Source organism: Triturus cristatus, unplaced genomic scaffold (assembly GCF_964204655.1).
Source record: "Triturus cristatus unplaced genomic scaffold, aTriCri1.1 SCAFFOLD_168, whole genome shotgun sequence".
NCBI classification, from domain to species: domain Eukaryota; kingdom Metazoa; phylum Chordata; class Amphibia; order Caudata; family Salamandridae; genus Triturus; species Triturus cristatus.
In genome coordinates this window covers 1,509,027-1,531,167 of record NW_028187305.1, presented here as the reverse complement: position 1 = coordinate 1,531,167, position 22,141 = coordinate 1,509,027, and the positions used below count along the sequence as shown (strand labels likewise).

Below are 22,141 nucleotides of genomic sequence, written 5' to 3'. Positions count from 1 at the left end.
GGCTGAATTATGCTGTCGGCGCAGGGTACGCCTGAAATCTTCTGAGTTCGCCTTCTAAATGTACAGAGACACGGAACACTCTGTTGCCATAGGAACTTCAATTTATTAGCTGCAGCTAGGTACAGTTGTCCTAGAAGTACATCAGTGGTAGGTTCTCAGGAGACTGCCACTTCAATCCGTGGCTCACAGTCTTTTATAGTGCTTGAATCCCCTAAAGCAACAACCCCCTCAATGTGCAATAAAAACGAACAAATCATCCACTAGCAAACATTCTTTGTACAAGATACAGGATAATAGGTAATAGAAATTCCTTCCCTAGGGTCGTGTTCTCTACCTGACCCTATAGGCCAGGTGGCATGAGCATTCCTAAGTTAAATTAATTTACAACAGGACGTGTTTGCGTGTTGCAGGTGGTGATTCGTTAAACAATTGGAGAGGCAGAGAAAGATCACCAAGGGTCAATAGATGGTTATCACGGGAATTAGTTGCTTCGAGCCGGGTCTCAGAATGTACTTTGCTCAGAGAGACAGGAAAAGGTCGTTTAACATGTTACAGTACAGAGTATGAAAGAAACGCTACGAAGGTTGTCTGTGCCTGAGTGAGGGCAACATCGCAATGGTGTCAATACGCAAGATGGAGCCGTAATCAAATTTCCTCAACTGGTCTGCACTTACAGGAGAGATAAATGTTCCAAGCGCAGACATGGAAAGAATACCTTATGACCTATGGAGAGAGATTTATTCACACATCTATACACTAATATTCTTATATCTACAAACCTTAAACCTAAACATTAAGATACTCCTCCCACGTGATCAATGGATCATTTAGTTGGATTGGAGTGATGATTTATTCCCGCTAAAACATACTCAAAGATCCTGATCTATCTCTTCTCAATAAACGACCAAACACATTTTCTTGTTAATCAATATTTTTGTTTATCTAATTAATGCAAGAATTTAGTTCCATCTAATACATTTATTAATCATTACGCAAATCACAGAACACCATATTTACCTAATCTGGCTATCAGTCGTCCTCTAAGTCATCAAATTTGGTCGTCAATTAGTCAGAATTCGAAAGTTCTTCATGCAGCACGCTACAGTCCCAAAGATTGGGTCAAGGACCAGAGATGTGCAAGCATCGATCAGTGCCCATAGATTTTAGGTAGTCCTCAGTTCATCAAGAAATTGGGCAGCAATTCAGTCTGTCAAAGATTCAGGAACGCAGCCGTCATGTAGAGTCACCGTCGTCTCCGTCAGTAAAGTACGGGAGCAGTAGAGATAGAGATGACCTCTCTATTCTAACGTCACTTTTATAATGAAAGTAAGGTCTAAAAGATACATTTTATAAAATTTGGGCTCATCCCATTGGTTGGTTTGGATCGTCTGGTGAGGTTTCACACAGTTCAGGAGGTTATGTCATTAGACATGATCCATCCGGTTCCTTGCATTAGTCCTTTGTTTGAATACTTGGCGAGCATCCCATCGTGACCTTGCTTGGGCACAGCAAGTCTAGGGTCATGCCGAGGCCATTGGTACATGTGGTGGCGCAGGCGCACTTCGCCCGAAACCTCGTGGAATGGTGGCCATCGCGTCGAGTCAGTCAGGCGGCCATCTTGGTTTTAGGCCCAAAGGACAACTTAAGCGAAACAAACACAAAAAGTAATTAAAACATAGAAATAACGAATAAAATGTTAAACCCTCACTAATTCCTCTGTGTGCTTGTATTTATCTAGCGTATGGCGACATTTAAAGCGTTCATATTCACACATTGATGTCATCTGGTGCAACATATGATAACGTCACAAAAGCAACATATATCATGCGATATTCTATTTTTCTAGTATTAGTATGCGTACGTATGTTAATTACAAATTATTTTAGCCATGCAAAATGCAAATCCCACGTGTATTTCGTACATTAGTAATGTTGATTAAACTTCATGCAAACACATTAATAATATTACAATTAATAGATTATTCTAATTAGTATAAACATGCAGAATAGGGGGGTATACAAAATTGTGTACTACCCGCTCCATTAGGATCACTCTAGATGTCTCCATGTAGACTTCACCTATCTGGATTTCTCTCTTCCTCTCTTGGTGAGGGACCTGCTCTTCATCTCTTACTGGAATTTCACCATACTCTTCTTTAGCCGCACTTTTGGTAGAAATGAAGCATGGTCTTGCCCTGTAGTATGAAACGGCTCCAGCATCCCCATGAATATGCTCGTTGGGCCGAGGAACGGTCTCCTCACAATCCTGACACTAACCTGTTTGTGGCTTCTAAATAGGACCAGATTCATCATACTCCAGAGGCAGTGGCAGGAACTAGAGGCAGCCAAACTTCAAGTTTCCTTGAAAGGTTAAATACTCCGTCGTACAGTATGGAACTGGTTTGGCAAATGAGAATTGTGGCTGCCCCCTGCTACTATCATGACTATTAGAGTGTCGGGGCAGAGATCCAGGGGAAGAAGCATGCAGGCTTTTGCATCCACAGAGGGAAAAGACAGCCAATCTACAAGAGAATTAGCATTTTTTGCAGTCTACCACACACTCCCATGGACATGATTCCACATATACTCCATGTGTGTGTGTATGCGCAAAAAAACCTTGACTGTGAGGAAGGGCCACAAAGGACACCAGGTCTGAGATGCTGCTCAGGTTTTACAAGGGAAAGACCAGTGGGTCCACTCCAATCCACAGGTAAAGCTGGCTCTGCCACAATAGTATGTCACTGCCAACTACCAGTCTCGTCGTAGGCCGGTGTCCGTGAGGGGTAGGGGTTGTGGAGTATTCCCCCTTAAATATGGGTGGGGATTTATTTTGGTTACACCCCAATTAAACATCCTTCTGGAAGTCTATCAGCATCTCTTTGTGATGTCGCTGTGCTCCACGGGATAGTCTAACCTTTGCAGGTATGTCTAATACCAGAGTGAGCAAGTATCTCGAAAGATCTCGTGATGTCGCCTCAGATGAAGCACAAGTTCTATGAGGAATCCGGTAAAATCAACAAAAGGGTGACAGTTTGCAAATCCCCAGCCACATAATACACTCAGACGCGTCTTACAGAGATCGTGAGTACATCTCTCTCCTTTCAAATTTCAAGTAAAGTGGAACCCAGCCGAGCAACTTCTTCAGATCAAAATGTTGGAACTAAAAGCAATGTCTAGCAATGACGATGTTTCAAACAAAAGTATAAATGAAAAAATACTCTTTCACACAGATATGACAAGCAAGTACCCTGCAGGTCTCTACACAAAGCAAAACATGTATTTGTTTCTTTTGCTCCTGCACACCTCGGTCAACCTATTTCCAAGGCTACACAACCCACGAGAGGGAAAATTTGGAAGCGAGATATGAAAAATATCAGTTCCAACGTACTCTCAAGCTCCATCCCTAACAGCTTGCTCCCCCTTGAAGGATCATCCGATGCTCATAGCCTGACCAATCACTACTTCCACTCCATGAGCACGTTTCTAGACAAAGTAGCTCCCCTTCAACTGAAAAGAATCACCAAAAAAGACTCAAAACCGTGGTATGACGGCAGGTTAAATGAAGACAGAAGATCTCTCGAATTAATCGAACGACGGTGGAGATCTATCCCATCCGCTGACCACCTCAAGGCTCTAAGAACCACGAGAAATGCCTATTTTAGAAAGGTCAGACGATGTAAAGCGGACTTCTTCAGCACTCAAACCTAGCTAAGAACCGACCCAAAAAACTATTCGAATTAATCAAAGCGCAAACTAAGGATGCCCCATCCCCCCCTCCGCCAGGATAATCCAGACATAAGACCCAATTGCGAGGATTTTTCTGCATTCTTTACTAGGACGACGGAAACATAAAGACGGACCTGCTCAACGACTTAATAACTCTCACGGACACTCAAACAGTCCCTCCAATTACCACACCACTAGCCCGAACCTCCAGTTCTTCAAAATTCGACCTCAAACAACGCATCATGGTCCTCCTTCAACTTTTACAGTAAAGAATCCATTAAAAAAATCTGATGGCCTTGAATCCCTCCAACCACTTCACAGACCCTCTCCCCGCAAATTACCTAAAAGACTTAATACCATTTGTACTACTTCTAATACCATTTGTACTACTTCTGTTGACCAAGATCATAAACATATCCCTCCGTTAAGGAACCATCCCAGATATCCTTAAAGCAGGACATGTATCCCCTATCTTAAAGAAGCCATCGGCCAACCCATCGGACTTAAACAACTATCGCCCAATATTCAACATCCCCACTCTGGCCAAACTCCTAGAAAAATGTGTTCATACACAGTTGGGCAACCATATAGTCCATTTCAACCTGCTCAACCAATACCAATCTGGCTTCCGGGCAGAGCACAGTACAGAATGAGCCATGACACTCATAATAGACGACGCACTAAAAATCCTTGACCAAAACGAAACTCGTTTACTAATCTTGCATGACCTATCTTCGGCCTTTGACACAGTCAAACACGACAACTTGCTAGACCTCTTGAAACACAGAATGGGTTTATCCGGCTCTGTACTTACCTGGCTCACCTCCTTCCTCCAAAACAGATCACAAAGATTCAAGGTCAACAATTCCTTATCCAATCCCGTGCCAGTAACTTTAGGAGTACCGCAAGGATCATGCCTCTCACCCACTCTTTTCAACCTCTATATGGAACCACTCACCGAACTCTTCAGCGCATCTAAGGTCCACTATCACATCTACGCAGATGATACGCAACTCTACTTAAAGATCCATTCACTTGGGGACATCAAATCTCTCAATTCAACGCTGGAAAAAACTCAATCCTGGCTGGCCGAAAACCATCTGAAACTAAACGCCCTCAAAAATGAATTCCTCTAATCGCCCCCACTCAACCATTCTTCCATCATTCCTGACTGGCTGAATCACCTAACAGCACTCAAAGGTCAACCACTCATTGTCGGTTCAGCAAAATCACTGGGAGTAACGCTGGACAGAAACCTAAACATGCAGAAACATATCAGTGCCTCTACAAATGGAGCACATTTTCAAATAAACACCTTAAGAAAACAGAAACCCTTTTTGCCCGCAAATGACTTCAAACAGGCTGTGCAAGCCTTAGTAATCCCAAGAGTAGAATATGGATGTGTCGCCCTTTGCGGTCTTCCCAGATCAACGACTGCCCCGCTAAGAGCCACAATCAACACAGCGGCTAGACTGATCACAGACTCCAAAAGAAACTGTCATATCTCCCCGGACCTTAGAGTTCTCAATTGGCTACCATTCGAGGCGAGATTTCATCTATAAATCGCTTGTATGACACACAAGGCCCTACACCACAATACCCGAAGTTATCTATCACAAAAACTGTCACTCTCATGTGGTAACAGATCCACCAGAAGCTCCAAGAATCTTCTTTTGAAACCGCAAAGATTTGCCAAGAAAAAAACATAAAACCAATCCTTCTCAGGAATGGCCCCTAGGATCTGGAATGCCCTACCCCCAGAAACGAGACAGAACCCCTCTACTGCCTCTTTCAAAAAAGAAGTGAAATCGATTCTCATGGCTAAGTTTACGTGAAACATTTCATTTCCGGATTTTTAGTGACTACTTTGTATTGGATCTATCACACCAACTCTTGAACTATATTCTCAGGGATATTATGTTTCTAAAAAATTTGTATATAACCTTGTAATGAATGTATATTTTTTTCCCCCTAGTGGTAGCTACTTCTATGTATTAGACTCAATCATAGATTCTCTACTATATTTGTATCTGCTCCTGACATCTTGCAGGTAAAGCGCTCCGATACCCGCAAGGTTCTTGTTTGTGGTTGGAGGACGTTGTCTAGGGACGGGTAGTGGAACACCTGTATAACGTGGTGATAGGTCGGTTTTTAGCAGGGGTTATTATGTTTGGTATTTCCTGGGTTGGGTGTTGGGTGTATACCCTGGGCTGGTGGTAGGTAGGGTAGAGTTATGAGCACAGCCTGCGGTGGCGAAAGATAGGGAGTTGGCGGGGTCACCTGAGTGTAATGCAGTCCTTAGCTGGGCAGCTGCGCTGCAATCTGTGACAGATCAGAGTCCGTTACATTCAGACAACCTTCTGTTGCCCCCTCCGTGGAGCTGCTGAATAATGAATATCTTCTCCTCGGGAGGGGGCGCGGGCGACGCGCTTCTAGGTGAAGAAAAAGGAATGGGCCAAACCCTCGGGGGACATTCCCGGACATCTGCCCCTCGCTACAGCAGGAACATGGAGCGGGGGAAGGGGAGAGCCGAGGCGGGGCGGGTGCTGTTGCTGCAGTCACTAGAGAAAATGAGCAGGAAGACTTGGGCAGGACAGTGACAGGAGAAGTGGGTGAGGAGGCGGGGAAGAGAAAGGGACATGAAGGCAGCAGGAAGTAAAATAAACTGAAGAAGAGGGGCGGAAGAGGCAACTGAGTAGAAGAGAGAAGGGGGAATGAAGGGGTAGAGAAAAGGACAGCAGAGGGAATGCAGCGAGGGAGACGGGGCAGAAAAGTGGGCACGAGGAGATGGAGTGCGGGAAGGGGAGAGACGTCAAAGAGACCAGTGAAGTGGGGCAGAGGCAGGAGAGAGTGGGAAAGGGTGTGAGGAGAAGGGACAGTATAGGAAGCGAGGCTACGGAAAGAGCGGGGCAGCACAGCGAGTGACCTGCTGGGGTAACAACAGGACTCAGGAGGGTGGCTAAAGAGTGTCAGGTGAGGGAAAGAGTGGCAAAGTAGAGCGGCAGACGAGGGAGTGCGAAACTGAGCGATCGGATCGGGGGATGAAAAGGTTGGAGAGAGGATAGAGAAAGCGAGACTGTGAAGGAGGGAGAAAAGTTAGGAGAGGCAGTGAGAAAGGGGAGATAAATAATGAGCAGCGAGGTAGTGACTGTAAGGGGGAGGACAGCGCACAGAAAGTGAAGGATGAAGGCGCGGAGAGAAGAGATGGAAAGGAGCTAACTGTAAACTGAAACTAACAAAAGGAAGTCTCTGACTAGATAAACAAGCACAAGCCCCGCGGAGCGTGGCGCGCGCGCTTGGCGGGGGAGCTTGATGACAGTTAATAGCTAACTGTAAACTGAAACTAACAAAAGGAAGTCTCTCACTGGATACACAAGCACAAGCCCGGCGGAGCGTGGCGCGTACGCTTGGCGGGGGCGGGGGAGCGCATTCCAGGCGGGGGAGCGGACCCTTTGAAGTGCTCCCAAAAGCGGAGTGCATGGCGGCACGATGCGCGTGATTGTGCGTGTGCTAGCCATGCAATCCGCTTTTGGGAGCACTTTGAAAAGCCCTTTTATAATAGTCTCGCTTTGCGATCGCTTACGCGATAGTAAGGCGAGACCTAAAAATGGAGAAACACCAACAGGTTCACATACATGCCAACGTTTCAGAAGAGCAAAGCGGGAGATTTTTAAGAAAAAATCGGGAGAAAGGAGCCTTGAATCGGGTTACTGTCATGTATGGGCTTTGGAAGTGTGCTGCTGCAGGACTGGACATTTGAAACGCAAATGCACGTTTTTTTCGTACCTTACAGAAGCATGGAGCGCAATGGCAGGCAGAGAGAGGGTGATGCAAGTGTTGTGCACTGGCCTGGCAGTGCATACGCCCCCCCCCCCTCCCCCTCGTGTGTGGCAGCCCGGGCTGAAACAGCTTCCCGGGCACACACACAGCCACCCCTCCCCCTCCCCCCCCAGTACTTCACAGGTCTTTAAAAGACCATTCGCTTGGTAATGAGGCTTTGTTGGTTTTTCACCCCTTCTAGAGCCCCTGCATCGCCACTCTGACTATAGCTGGAAGAATTAGCACCTTACACATTACCAAGCCCGGTCAGCTGAAACCCCGAGGAATCTGGTTTCGGGATGCTTGAATCGGGAGGCGGGAGACTAGTCTTGAAATCGGCAGTCTCCCGCCTGAATCGGGAGGCTTGGCATGTCTGGGTTAAGTTTAAGCATTAGAACACAATCGCGGAAGCAAGCACTCGCACAGAACGACTCAGATTACTGACATCTTCAGCATGTGACCTGGAACCAAAAGGAGAAAAGATTCACCGATTCTGTTTCGACTGCGAAAGATAACACCAGCATGGAACAGCGTCCCACCACAAGCAGAAATTGGCGAGAGATAATCCCAGTAATGGGAGACTATCTGCACAGCAAGCACAGAGTGGCAGAGTACACTACAAAAAGAGGGGTGCTGGCTCGAACTCGAAGCAATACTAGAGGAATCTTTCCCAAACCAAAGTAGGTGTCCTGCGAGCCAAGAGTGATGGCACCTGCCCCATTGAAGTAGTATTTTCCACACAAACTGTAGTCAAGTAGTCTGTGGCTGCACCTTTTCCCCCAAACATGTAGTTACTAAACTTTTACATATTTGTCCAAGGCTTTGTTTTAGAAGGCAACCGAAAAAGCCAGCCCAACTGGTCGGGGCAGGGGGGAGACGGCTGGACCCACACATCCTCAGCTAAGACCCTGGATACTGGGCAATTGCAAGTATAACACAGAAACGTGTGAAGTGGGAGATCCTACTTTAGTGAAGGGAAGAAAATGTTTCTGCAGCCCCGGGACAGGGAACAAGAGAACAAAGCCACGCAGTCTGTCACGTCCACAGGGAGATAATGGTAGAGGGCAGCAGGGGAACCAACGTTTTGTTCAGATTTGAACCATGTCCTATAATCCCATTCTCCTTGCCACGGTCTCCTGTTCTCACTCGCACACACGCCAGGCACGCTTTAAATCCCGCACCATGGGAGGAACGCGAAGACAGTAGTGTTGGCCAGGGCTGGACTGAGAACCAAAACCGGCCCTGGCAAAGTGCTCGGCCGCCCCCCTGGGGTTTGGGGGGCGGCCGAGCTCTTTGCCAGGGTCAGTTTCGGACGATTTTGTTACAGAGCCGATATTGCAGCTATGCTGCAAAAACGTCCCTGTAACAAAATCGGCCCCCCAGAGGCCCAAAACTGGCCCCCACCCTGGCGGCCTACGGGGGAAAGCCCGGTGCCCGCCACGGCCAGTCCAGCCAGCCGGCCTAAATTTACAGGATACTGGATGATGCTTCAAGCCAGAAGAACAGGTTTACAACAACGATGCCCCCGGACATCGACCGACTGATCGCTATAGGCTGCTTACAGGGTGCAGCAGCCCCCCTCTAGTACCGGCGAGGTAAGCTTGCCTGGTTCGCCTACGGGGCAGCCTCAGTTCTACCATCGAAGGTCAGAACAGAAGGTGGAGGAGGTACCCAAGAGCACTCGAAGGCTGCCAAGTCCAATGGAGTAGGGGGGAGGGGTGGGGCACGTCGGAAAACAATTGAACAGGGCCGGGGAGCACAACTTTTAAAAGCCGTGCTAGAACTTCTTTCTCTACAACCTCTGACGTTTGTGGAGTTGCACCGAGCCCACTGCACGCGCTCTCTCTCCTTAGTTACACTGCCTGTCACAACATGACGAGTCCTTTCTCAAACAAACGCCAGGTTTGTTTGTTTTTCCCAAAACGGCCTTTCACCTTTTAGCTCATGAAAGCCCCGTGGCTTGGCCTAGTAGATCCTGTGTGTAAGTAGGTGTCGTCCACTCCGACTCTCTATTGGCCACTGCAAGACATTATCTTCAGTTCCCTATTCTATAAACAGGCCACCGCTATCTCGGAATCCGTAGAATCACCCTGTTGATTCCATATAGACCTCCCGTGAGACTCGGTAAACGTTCTGGGCAATAAACAATAGCCCACATCATGCCCGGCTCTAGGAATTTTTATTTAGGTGGGCCAAGGGTGCATTTGGGTGGGCCACTGCGGGCTCGATTTGTCGCATATATGTCTGGGCAGGCCTGCTTCAGGGCCCTCCTTAATCTCTTCTTAGTCTTACAAGGCCCAGTGTTTTTTCTATGTAATGTTCCTATGATGGGAAGAGGAGGTTTCTGATGTGGGAGTATCAGGCAAGTGACACTACTCAGGCTCCCTCTGTGCGAGTCTTCAGGGAGAATCCCTCTTCATTACTGCCTCCACCTGACCACGGACTCTGCAACGCACTCCCTTACAGGCTTGACTCTGCAGCCACGGGGACCAGGAGATATCGACAATGACCAAAGTCCTCAGGCGAGCTGTACCACGAAGGATGTTGAGTGCTGGGGGGTGAGTGTCCGGATTGGAGACCAACAAGCCTTGGCAACTGCAACCCACGCGGTCAGAGAAAAGATGCTTCGGTGTGGACCAGCAAGGTCCTTTGAACTCCCCAAGCAATGGAGAATCAGGGCACGTCTGGAGCAACCAGGAAATCCCAATGAAAGTTAAAGTACCCTTCTCAGGTACCCACAGGTCAACGGACCATGGATCGCGAAGGGACCTCAAGAGGAATCACAAAATACCAGCCCTCGGAACACTCGTGTAGTGTAGGCCAGTAATTTTCGGTGGAATCACTGCTCGGGGTCTGGACTACAAGTAGCCCAAAGCACAGCTTCAAAGATTGCCAAAAAGCATATGCTGCTGCAAATATGCATGGTGTCCAGGGGTTCGGGTTGCACGGTCCCCACGAGGGCTGCGGGTCTCACGTTTGCTGAGAGCACTGGTCGGCCTCGGGGAAGCTTAGGAACCCACCTCCTGTGTTGCAAAATCTTCGGAGTCCTTCAGGAGCTGCGTAGATGTAGTGTAGATAGTTGAAGTACTTGGTTTCTGTAGCAGAGTTTCGTCCAGGTAAATCTAAAGTCCTATAACCAGGGGTTCCTACTTTTTTACCCAAGGAAGTGGTGGGATACACTCTGGGGAACCACCTATGGGAGGTTCAGGGCAGAGGGGAGGCTACACCCATGTCCTTTGTCCAGTTTCGAGCCAGAGCAGGGGCTGATATCCCCAGCAACTGGTTTGAGCTGGACTATGCACAGGGACACCAAATGTGCCCCCAGTGCAGACATCAAAGCACTCTCAGTGTACCCAACCAGCCCCAATACACTAAAGCCTGTCTTACAGGTGGTCACAACTCCCTGTGACAGGAAACCTATTGTCCAGCCGTCCCCTGCCGGAGTTTCATCCAGCAGCAGTAGGGCAGACTTGTGCCTGTGGCTGGCAGCATCCATTTTCTGATGCCAGGGTTTGTAAAGCTGGTACCGGGTGTACCGGTGCTGTCATGTTTCTCCCTCTAGTAGGGTGGAATCATACCCCCATACCAGTTACTGGTGTGGAGGTATGATTCCAAGGTGTTTGACACCAAACACGACATGTTTCCATGCAGCCGCTTTAAAGTTAGCATTTACCACGAGGTTATAATGCACTTAAGTATATATGGTTGGCTGCATTACAAACAACCTCGCAATAGAGGTTCCAAAAGCTGCAGAGGGGCTCTGCTCATGCATGGGCACCCTCTCATATAAAACCCAGCACCCTGCCTTCAGGATTGATAAAGCCTGCCATAGGGGTGACTGATAGGTTTATATGTGCAGTGATTAGGATAGCTATAGTGAACCTATATCTAAGTAAGGGTTGCATACACCACCTTGCACAGGCTGCTGTAGCAGACCTGTTGTGCCATTTTGAATGGTCTCCCAGGGGTGGCATAATACATGCTGCAGCCCCTGAGAGGTCTCTGGGGTACCTATGCCCTGGGTATATAGTATACCATATACTAGGGACTTATGAGGGTACGTCACACACACTAGCCCTAGTAGTTAACTAGGGATGGGAACTAGAGGCACAGGACCTAGGGACTAGCCAGCCTCCAATACGACATATAAACACAAATGGGGCTGTCCCTAGTTGGGATTCCTACAGGATTACTAGAGATGCATGTCCAGTGGGGGCATCTCACAAAAAGTGAAGGACTGGCCTCACACACCACCTGGTGTCATGCTTCATCATAGGCCGTCCTCGCCGCCCAAGAAAGCTCTGACCGGAGTTTGGAGCAACCCAGTCCATTATGGTCTGGATTTTGCTCTGCAATGGTTGAACCTGGTCTCCACCCACAAGGTGGCCCAGGTACACAACCTGACTCTGCCGTATCTGGCACTCGGTGGCCTTGATAGTTAGGCCTGCTTTCTGCAGGGCCTCCAAAACATTTCTCAGGTGAACAAGGTGATCCTCCCAGGTGGTGCTAAAGACAGCAATATCATCTAGATATGCTGCACTATAGGCTTCCAGGCCTGTAAGGACTTTGTTCACCAACCTTTGAAAAGTGGCAGGTGCATTCTTCAAACCAAAGGGCATTACCACAAATTGGTAGTGCCCACTAGGGGTAGAAAATGCTGTCTTTGGCTTTGCTAGTCTGATCTGCCAGTAGACATCTGTTAGGTCAAATGTGCTCAGAAACTTGGCGGAGGCCAAAGTATCTATAAGCTCATCTGCCCTAGGGATTAGGTGGGCATCAATCCTAGTGACTGCATTGGGACCTCTGTAGTCTACACAAAACCTCATCTCTCTTTTACCATCTTTGGTGTGAGGTTTGGATACCAAGACTACTGGACTAGCCCAAGGGCTATCTGAGGGTTCAATTTCACGCATATCTAACATCTTCTGGACTTCAGTCCTGATACAGTCCCTGACGTGGTCAAGTTGCCTGTAAATCGTATTTTTAACAGGCAGGCTGTCCCCAGTGCCACTTCATGAGTGCACCAGGTAGTCTGACTTGGAGTCAGTGAAAACATATGTCTAAACTGATTGAGAACTTTTCTGCAATCAGTTTGTTGTTGGACAGTGAGGCTGCCTGCCAATTCTACACCATCTACTAAACCATCATCAGGGTTCTGTGAGAGCAGGTCAGGGAGTGGATCACTCTCTTCCTCCTGTACCTCATCAGTAGCCATGAGCAAGCCCATGTCAGCCCTGTCAACATATGGTTTGAGCCTGTTGACATAGCGCACCCTATGGGGACACCTGGGAGTTCCAAGGTCCACCCGGTAGGTAACCTCTCCCTTCTGCTCAATTATGGTATGGGGGCCACTCCTCTTTTCTTGGAGCTCTGCTGGAGCCACAGGCTCCAACACCCATACTTTCTGTCCTGGCTGGTAAACAGTCAGCACAGCCTTTTGGTCATGCCAGGCCTTTTGCAATTCCTGGCTGGCCTCAAGGTTTTTATTTGCCTTCTTTATGTACTCAGCCATCCTGGAGCGGAGACCAAGTACATAGTCCCCAATATCCTGTTTAGGGGGTTTGAGAGGTAACTCCCATCCCTCCTTCACTAGACATAATGGACCCCTAACTGGATGTCTAAACAGAAGTTCAAATGGGCTGTAACCAACCCCCTTCTGTGGAACCTCTCTGTAGGCAAAGAGAAGTCAGGGCAAATGTATGTCCTATCTGTGGCTAAGCTTTTCTGGGAGACCTTTAATCATGCCCTTGAGGGTTTTGTTGAACCTTCCAACTAACCCATTGCATTGTGGGTGATAAGGGGATGTACATTTTTAATTTACTCCACACTCCTTCCACATAGCAGTCAAGTAACTAGATATGACATGAAGTTTGCATCTCTGTCTGATGCTACCTCCTTAGGGAAACCCACTCTGGAAAAGATCCCCAGGAGGGCTCTTGCCACCACAGGTGCTGTGGTGGTTCTAAGGGGAATTGTTTCTGGATAGCTGGATACCTAGTCCACCACCACCAGTATAAATCTGTGCCCAGGTGCAGTTTGAGGATCCATGGGACCAACTATATCAATCCCAACCCTCTCAAAGGGAACCCCCACCAGGTATGATTTGCTCAGAAGCCACAAGATCTTTTGTCACCATTGTGACACTTGCTCCTATGTCCCTGACTGCCAAGGCCTCTTTTCCATTTATCAAAGGCTGCTGTCTGTATTTGCCCAGATTACTGGGACTGACAAATAAGGAGGTACTATCCATGCCTCCATCACAGATCAGTACAGCCTGAGTAGGAACTCTGACTAGGCCAGAGTCCATCTCAGATCCCAGGGTTAACCCTACTACACCCTTTTCTGAGTACCACCACTTGGAGCTGAACTAGGGGGAACAGTTGCCTTAGGGGCAATGGTGGCTGGAGTTGAGTCCTTGGACTTGGTACAAGCACTTGTCCAATGGGTCTTCTGTTTACAGATTTGACACCATGGTTTCTTCTTGCCGTTTCCCTTGTTGGATTGTGACTCCCCATCAGATGCAGATTCTTGGGGCCCTTGAGAAGGCGTCTTGTCTTTACCCTTCTCCCCACCCTTATCAGAGTTTTTGGAATCCTGCTACTTGGAGTCACCACCTTGGTTCTGAACCTTCTGCCTCACCCTGGTTCTGACTTATTTGTCTGCCTTCTGGCCCAATTCTTGGGAAGAGGTCAGATCAAAGTCCACCAGGCACTGATGCAACAACTGATTTTGACAATTATTAAGGATCTGCTCCCTCATAATTAAACTGTACAATCCTTTAAAATCACACACTTTACTGCAAAGTAATCCGCCTTCCAGAGCCTTAGTAGCACAATCTACAAAGTCAACCCAGTCTTGAGTCCGTGCCTTTTGGGTATCTCTGAACTTAATCCTGTATTGTTCAGTGGTTAAGCCAAACCCATCAATCAGTGCACTCTTCAAGACTGTATAATTATCAGCATCCTCTTCTCGAACAGTAAGGCGCTTGTCTCTACCTTTGTCTGCAAATGAGAGCCACAAGATTGCTGCCACTGCTCCTGAGGGACCCTCTGTACTTTACAGGCCCTCTCCAGTGCAGTTATCCGTTTGTGGATGTCATCCCCCACTCTGGTTGGGAGGGACAATCTTGTTCAGGTTCCTATGGTCATGAGTATTTTCTCTACCTCTAGGGACACTGTTTCTGCCACCATGGGGCTCTAGTCCGAACTTTCTAGAAGCTCTCTGAAGCTCCAGGGATTCCCTATCTAAGGCCAATTGCTCTCTCTTGATTCTGAGCTTAGCTCTCTCGAAGTCAAGCAGTTGGCACTTCTTATCATAAGAGGACTCTGTTTTATGAGAATAAGTCCTATGAGAAATAGAGTTCCCTACAGAAGTACCAGAATGATTAGATTCCTGAGAAGGAGATCTTGATCTTCTTGGTAAACTGTTAACCCTTCCAGGTGGGGTAAAGAGAGGACCACTGAGGTCTTCTCCCTCACCTTCAGGAAGAATTGGATTGTTCAGGTTAGAATCATCTTGATCCTCCTAGCCAGCATCAGGGTCAGGTCATAGAGGTTTTCACCTCCCGACCTTTCCTCTTCTGCTGTCCCACCCAACTTGCCTGCCTCATCAGACCCTGGGGTCTTTCTGAGGTCATCTAAAAGCAAAGCCTCTATGAGGCGTTGAGTTCTGGTTTTTTTCCTGTCTTCAGTTTCCTAGCAGTACACAAACTCCTCAATTCTTGGAATGGGATATGGTCTTACTTAGTGGTCAGAGCCCCACTTGGTTCTGTCCTAGAAGACATACTAGTGTTATGTGGTGTGGCACCTACCTAACCTAGTGGGAACTACTAAACTCTCTTGAGTTGGAGAAAGGGTGTGCTAGACCCTTGACTTATCCAACTCTAAGTTCAGTAGACTTGGTTTATATGTACCTGTGTACCTACAGTGGCTTTCAGTTAGTCACTCAATAAGGTTATCTGGTAAAGCAATGGCAAGCTTGAATCCCAACTGCTGCACACCAAATGCCCACTTTAACTAGTGGACAGCATATACCAGGCCAACTTCTCACAGTAGGCACAAAAGGAAGAGAGGACTCTGAGCCTGAGTGTGAATGTCCAGATTGCCTGTGCACCGCGCATGGCATGAAGAAAGTGATATATGCAGCGCCACCCAGTGGTCCACTGCGACACCGCTGTACTGGCAAACACATAGGAGGATCTTTAAGACAAAGGATCGGTTCCAACCTGCACACCTAGTTTGATCATTTCCAAAAGTTTAAGATACTAATGTAGTGTTTAATGAACAATGCGTACTGCTGTGAGCTTGAGGACCTGCCTGTGGCCCTTTGAACAAATCTACTCTATAATCTCACTACAAAGTCATACAAGGAGGAATTGTTACCATCCACGGTACCACTCCTAAACTATAATATTTACCCATGCTTCATCATTGTGCAAGAGGGAACCCAATGATGAAGCATGTTACCTTTGGGTGAGTGAGGGTTCTCGTCTTTACAAAAATAATTGTCTTTCCAATTTTTAACCTTTCTCATTATTTCTCAACTTACATTTTGGTATGGTTGTCACACCAGCCGGGTATTTTTTGTGAGTATTATAACAAATCTACTCTGAAAGGGAAACAAAGAGAACTCTGTTCCAACGCACAGCGCACTGCGAGCAGCCCCTAAGGTTTCAATCTAAAGCATATACATTTTACATCGTTCACTTATCACATGTGTGTATTATGTTTAAATGATAAGTGAAAGATGTAAAATGTTTATGCTTTAGATTGAAACCTTAGGGGCTGCTCTCAGTGCGCTGTGCGTTGGAACGGAGTTTTCTCCGTATCCCTTTCAGAGTAAACACATAGTAGGAGCCATTCAGTGAATAGAAGCAGACGTCTGAGGAAAAGTCTTCTTCTGATCTGCATAATTTGTACCGAGACTCCATTGTTTTTTCATTGCCATCTCGTGTCAAAACATTTCCACACGACCCACCTGGTCGTTTCTACTGATGCCTGGGAAAATTCTAACTGACATGACAAAAACCATCTTGCAGCCTGCATTTCTGCCCAGGAACTGTCGCACACCCAACCCCCTTGTTCTTTGCAGTTCAACAGAAAGCCATGAGACACTCAAGCCCTGGGTAAATGATTTGTTTTCCATCTCCTGCTCCCAGCCTGGTAAACATCCTTGACACCGTGATCAGGTTATCTGGACAATGGTCTGTCTGCTGGACCTTGATCAGGGTGATTAAACAATGACCTGAAAGACCGGGCTTTGATCAAGCTGAGTGAACAATGACCTGCAAGACCAGCTTTGATCACACTGAGTGAACAATGATTTGTGTACCAAGCCTTGACCAGGTCACCACCTACAAACATCGTCTGGATCTGGTTATCAACTGAAAACACTGCCCTGATTGAACAATGGACTAACAGCCAAAAGACTGCAATGAAAAAGTATAAAAGGCTTGTAGGCTGCGGAGTAAAGCAGCAGCCTCCTGGGTTTTGTCTCTGACTTGCTTGGGACTCTGTTCCATAGCCCGGGCTATTTGAATAAATCTGGGTTCCTCCTGCAGACGAAGGCTCCTGTGTCTCCTTTTACTACGTATGGAGGATATGGAAGACTTGGGCGGTTCCCCCGCCGCCGAGACCCAGTAAGTGGGTTATTCCGATTCTTCAAATGGCGCCCGAATAAGGACTCCACGAGCATGAAGGTCAGGCCCGGTGGATGTGAGGAGGTGCACGGAGAGACTCCGACGGAGGCGCCCTACCCGAGGGATTCTTGCAATCTGGTAAAGCCGAACGACTCGCCCCGCTGTTCTTCCCCACCCGGTCTGGGCCACATGACCGCGTTCTCGCTGGAGTCCCCTAGCAAATAATTTCTGGAGCAGGACACAGCCCTACGTCTGCAGAAGAGAACTACACCTGTAAGGTAAGGGTGGACTGATCACCCACCAAGTCTGTATGATTCTGTTATTGACTTTTGCAAAAGCCAAGCTGTTATTGACTTTTGCAAAAGCCAAGCATGTGAGGTGAATTTTTAAAAACCCGCTGGTGTCTGTTCTGTATGATTCTGCTGTTATTGACTTTTGCAAAAGCCAAGCAAGCGAGGTGAGTTTTTTAAAACCCGCTGGTGTCTGTTATCTGTTTACAAGCATGCCAGTCAGTAGTAAGTTCAAGAAATTATGTCCCTTCTGGAGGAAGCGGCTTGTCCGCTTCCTCCAGAAGGGACCCCTGGCCATACAATTTATGTTAAACATGGTCCTTCTGCCATAATGTTTTCCTCATTCTGGGTAAAATATACGAAACAAAGTAACGCGGAATTACAGTGGCCACTTTATGGCTCCTTTAATTCCCAAGTTCTCTCCAACTTAGAGGAACAATTAATGAAAAGAAAAACGCGCCCGTCTATATTTGAATCTGTCCGATTTTGGAGGAAAGAGATAGAGCAGAGAGCTAGAAAGCAGAAGGCTCAAGAAAGAAAACAGGAACGTATGTCAATGGCCGACAATGCCAGAGAAAATTTACAAAATCAAATGACAAAATCGGTAGAAATAGCCGATAGGGAGCATGGTGCCTGGGTACAAAAATGTTATCCAGCTCGTGAGGAGAACGGAAAGGGCGATATGGAAGGGAGAGAAGAAGGTGATTCCTTACTTGATACCATGCTAGAAAGAAAGCCCGCCTGCATATGCCCCAATGTACCCTGCCCTGACGCCTCACATCCCGCATGTCCCCCCGCCACTGCCCACTCCTGCCCCCACCGCCCCTCCTACTGTTCTCCCTGTCACACCGACCCTCCCTATTTTTCCTATGACACCGACCACGCACGCTAACCCTGTCCTCGCTGCGGGAATGACAATAAGTCCCCATCCGCCCAACCCCTGCGGCTTTACCCCTACTCGCCCTTTCCCTACTTCCCCGTGGTCTACAGTTAAGCAGGATCTATATAAATTGTTGAATTCCCCCCGACTGGCCTCCTTGCGCTCTGCAGTCAGCTTTTCATCCCTTCGAGAAAATTACCTGCAGAAGCAACAGTGTGAATGTGGGATAAATAACGGGAATATTTATACCTTTAAAGAAATATGGTCCACCTTTTCCCAGTGGACGATTATGGAACAGACCACCTGGGCTGAATACTTGTGTACCCTGGTCATGCAAAGATTTGAGAATGCGCTTATGCAGATACCCACTGGATTAATGGACCTTAGGTCACAAATAAAAAGAGGCGATGTTCAGGGAGAGGGGATGTTTGGCGCTATGTCTACTTTAATGGCTTACCGTGATATGACCGCTTTTCCCAACACCCCTCTAGAAACAGCTATGCCAACGAGAGAGGCCCCTGTCTTTGTTAACGCACTTACCGATGGCCAAAATAATGGCCGAGGGGCTGTTGAGGCACACTGGCGCAGGCTTTGGGTTCATGTTCCTTGGAAAAGGTCAGAAGTAATACAGTTAAAAGGACAATTACCAGATCCCCGGAAGAATTCAGCTGCCTTTTACAGAGAATTAGGTCAGATTATATCTGCAGGTACTCTCATTCTTGAGGATATAGATTTACTTTTTGGTACGGTTGTCCTCACTGAAATTTGGGACAAGATTCGACATACTGATCATGAAGTGGCATTGGGAGATAAATGGGCTAACCAAGAGGCTATGGAAGAAGCAAGGGTAGGAGGAACTAAACCAGAAGCTGCCATCCTGACTTTGCCCGGTAAAATGACGTTTATGAAAACACTTTTGCCGGAAACTGTCATTAACTGGGATAAAATAAACGCCTGTAGGCAGCGAAAAGATATGAATATGGCTGACTTCTTTACCCGTTTCGAGACAGAATACAAGGGACATAGTGGTTTGGATCCCCGGACCCCAGGTTCTGGCCCAGTGTTTGTCGTTAAGTTTGTCAGCAACTTGCTTCCTGAGATCTCCGCCAGGCTTAAGAAGGTTGAAAGTACGTGGTCTGCCCAAACAATGACTGGTATCTTGGCTATGGCACAATATCACGAGAATAGGGAGAACGAAGATAGAGACAAGGAAAGTAAGAAGGTTAGGGATCTTAAGACTAAGGCACTTCTGCAGCAGGCTTACCCTCCCCGAGGTCCCGATGCCCGCGGGAATTTCAGACCCCAACCCCAACTCCCTCCGAGGGCTCGCCAGTCTACCCCCTCCAGCCCTCAACGTACGGGAGCCCTCCAAACAGATCAGTGTGCTTATTGTAAGGGGTACGGCCATTGGATAGATGAGTGTCCCGTGTTAGCTGAAAATATCCGAACAGGGAAGACTCGGCCTCGCGCTCCCAGGGAGGGGAGGACGACTAGGGACCATGGCCCGCCCCATCCACAGGATAAAGAACGCAGGCCCAGGAATGATGCTCCCTTCCGGCAGCGCCCGGCCAATAGGTTTGATGGGTACGAAGCCACATGCACTTATTACAATGATGATTATGACGAAGTTGATGAGACAGGGTCCTACCAAGCATAGGACAGCCAGGAAAGGGGTATTACCAGAGTGCAAATTCCAGTGGGTCAAAGGGGCCCGCATGTTCAAATGTCAGTTGTGGGGAATGATCAGAATGTTCTTTTGGATACTGGGGCCACCAGGTCTTCTATTGCACGTCTGTCAGTCCCGGAGGCACCCCTTTCTGGCAATATGAATGTCTCCGTGGGTTTTGCAGGAACACTTGTGACCAGCCCTGTCTCTGAAGCCCTCCCTCTCGATATTGGCCCTGCACATGTTGACACTCCCTTGGTCCTTACTACAGGTTGCAGTGAAAACTTGTTAGGCATGGATTTACTGAAAGCTCTGTATGCGGCCATATCATGTTGTCCCCAAGGTGTATCCCTAACAATTTCTCCCACCGCAGCTTCCTATATGTACCTGTCCGGTCCCTTCCCGCCAGAGTTGCAGTCTTTACCTTTCTACCTCTGGGCATCATCAGACACTGATGTAGGGTGTCTCAACATATCCCCTCATGTGGTACGCATCCAGCCAGGTGCACTTCTCCCCCGCCTCCGGCAGTATCGACTACCCACGGAAGGAGAAATGGCCCTTTTGACAATAATATCTGAATTGATGGACAAGGGCGTAGTGGAGGAAACACATGGCAATATCTGTAACAGTCCCATTATTCCTGTTCTTAAAAAGACCAATGGAGATGCTCTCTTCCCTAAAATATACAGATTCGTAATTGACCTAAGAGCCCTTAACAAAATAACAATCTCCCAATATCCTGTTGTCCCCGATATTACAGCCCTCTTAACGATGGTCCCTTCTGACGCCACGCACTTTTCTGTCATAGACCTGAAGAATGCTTTTTTCAGCATTCCTATACATCCTGACAGCAGACATTTTTTTGGTTTCTCCCTTCGTGGGCGGAGCTCTAGATTCTGCCGTGCCCCTCAAGGTTTTACCGAGAGCCCGAGTATCTATACTCAAGTCCTAAAAAGTCAACTAGATTCCTTGGAACTCCCTGATAATTCCACACAATTACAATATGTAGATGACTTCATTGCTGCAAATTCTGCCCCAGCATGTAAAGAAGCTACTATCTGTTTGTTACGCCACCTTGCCCTCCATAATCACAAAGTCTCTTTGAAAAAGCTTCGAGAGCAGTTCAGGTCATCTGCTCTCGAAGGAGGGAAGGCAGCTCACCGCTGATCGTATAGCCATTATCAATGCTATGACGGCCCCACAAACACAAAAGCAGGTGCGAGCCTTCATAGGCCTAACCTCATACTGTAGACAGTGGATTTCCAACTTTTCGGCCATGGTCAAACCTCTTCTTGCCCTCACCACTAAAGACATATCAGACAGTTCCTTTCCATGGACTAGAGAGCATGCGCAGGCCTTCCAAGATTTAAAGAGGGCACTGTGTACTGCTCCAGTCCTCGGTACTCCTGATTATAGCAAACAATTTTTTCTTTTTGTGCATGAGACAGATGGCTGTGCATGCGCTGTCTTGACCCAGATGTTCGGTGGTCACCATCGGCCATGTGCCTATTTTTCAGCCATCTTAGATCCTGTTGCAAGGGCTCTCCCAGGATGCCAACGGGCAACCGCTGCGGCCGCCCTCATGGTCCGTCAGAGTGCGGGAATCGTCATGAACTCCCCCCTGACTCTGATGGTCCCCCATTCTGTAGATACCCTCCTTAATAACACCAAGACACAGTACCTCACTAGCACACGTCTCACAGGATATGAACTGACACTCTTTGCCAGCCACATTAACATCAAAAGATGCACTGTACTAAACCCCGCCACATTACTCCCCCTGGATACTCAGGATGCCCACTTAGACCCACATGACTGCATATTAAGGACAGAGGAGGAGACGAAGGGACGGGTTGACTTACAGGATACCCCGAAAGCAGAACCAGAAGGTTCACTGTATGTGGACGGATCATGTCTCAGAGGGCCAGATGGTAACACCTCAGCCGCCTATGCCCTCACGACCTTAGGGCAAGTAGTAGAAACAGCTCAGATTCCACAGTGCTCTGCTCAAGCAGCAGAATTAGTGGCCCTCACTAGAGCCTGTGAGTTAAGCAAAGGGATGACGGTGAATATTTATACTGACAGCCAATATTCCTTCGGGGAGGCCCACAACTTCGGGAGGTT

General features: G+C 47.7%; 1 protein-coding gene across 1 annotated transcript in view; it reads left to right on the top strand.

Moving 5' to 3' along the window:
- LOC146771981 (phosphoenolpyruvate carboxykinase [GTP], mitochondrial-like) overlaps positions 1-22,141 on the top strand; it is a 216,150-nt gene that overhangs the window by 141,249 nt on the left and 52,760 nt on the right. The window lies entirely within an intron of this gene.